The sequence below is a fragment of the Leptodactylus fuscus genome, chromosome 3 (assembly GCF_031893055.1).
Source record: "Leptodactylus fuscus isolate aLepFus1 chromosome 3, aLepFus1.hap2, whole genome shotgun sequence".
Lineage (NCBI taxonomy): Eukaryota > Metazoa > Chordata > Amphibia > Anura > Leptodactylidae > Leptodactylus > Leptodactylus fuscus.
The window spans coordinates 154,015,069-154,016,383 of NC_134267.1; the positions used below are offsets into that span (position 1 = coordinate 154,015,069).

The following is a 1,315-nucleotide window of genomic DNA, read 5'->3' on the forward strand; positions in this document are numbered from 1 at the left end:
ATCCCTTTGAGGGAATCATCCTGCAAAACAAAAAGGAGAGTACAAGCAAGGGAAAAACTATTTACCCAAGCGATGCCCAAACTCACCATCTCCTTGACCCAGGCCATCATATCTCTGGGAGAGGGCTCCACAGGTGGAGGACCTCTGCACCCGCGACAACGGGCCCACTCATAGCCTGAAAATAGGCAAGTTATAGGACCAGTAGTACCCCGCAGGGCACAACCTTTCAAGCCGCTACCTACCATCAGGGAGCGGTGTGTCGCAATCGAAGCAGGAAAGATGTTTCCTCTTGGAAGAGGTTTTCCTCCTACCATCCCCAGGAGGGGTAGTAGAGGATGACATATCCTACAGAGAGAGATAATAGACCATGCAACACTGTCACCATGACATCATACCAGCTTTTAAAAAAAAGGGTAAATCTTACCAGGTCCAGTAGACCGGACAGCGAGGTGACTTGGCGCCCAACGTGCGACTCGAACCCACGACCTTGAGATTAAGAGTCTCATGCTCTACCGACTGAGCTAGCCGGGCTGGCGCTGTGAACAGGATCTGAACCTGTGCGGGGAGACCCCATTGGATTTCGAGTCCAAAACCTTAACCACTCGGCCATCACAGCCGGTTCCCAATAAAGTTTGCAAACTGGAAAAGAGTTCAAGATCAATGAACACCACAATCGCACGCCTTCAGCAGATACTGCAGGAAGGTCTCTGACACCAGGCCAGCCAGCCTCTTAATTCTGGCCGGCTGGAAGTGGGCGGAGCCACAATCAAAGCAGGTGAGGCAACCTGCCCAGACAACTAACCCTGTAATCAGGGGTCTGCAAAGATATACATTCCCCCCCACCAAGAGGCCCTTAACACGGGCACTTACCCCCACATCTCCCCGTCTTTTCCGGCCTTTAATAAGGCCTGAATCTTCCCTGAGTGAGCGGCCGCCAGCGCCAGGCCGTTGCCATGGCGCTATGATACTTCCGGCGAAACCGGAAGTGCGCGCTTACAGCGGCCGGCGGGGAACAGGATACACAACAGTGTGGTTCCACCCGCCGGCAGTCCGTGCGGCCACCAGAGGCGGCATGCGGAGTCCCCGGACTCTCACCAAAATGTCAGGTAAGTCACAAGGAGCAGGGGAAGCGGAGGAGAGGGGGGGCAGGGGGGATAGAGGGGGGTAGCCACACATGGCTAACAAGCACCTTCTCCCCGCAGGGCACAGAAGGTGACAAGAAGAAAACAACCGCTCAGGAGGTGAGTGATCCTGCTGAGCTTCTCAAAGAGGACACAAGTCCTCCCACCTGTCCTCTGTCCACACAGGACAGAAA

At 54.8% G+C, this 1,315-nt stretch overlaps 1 non-coding gene across 1 annotated transcript; it reads right to left on the reverse strand.

Annotated features, from left to right (window-relative positions):
* Positions 1 to 534: 534 nt before the first annotated feature.
* On the reverse strand, positions 535 to 616 carry TRNAS-CGA (transfer RNA serine (anticodon CGA)). The gene has a single exon. It is a non-coding gene; the product is annotated as a tRNA-Ser (tRNA).
* Between the last annotated feature and the right edge of the window lie 699 nt (positions 617 to 1,315).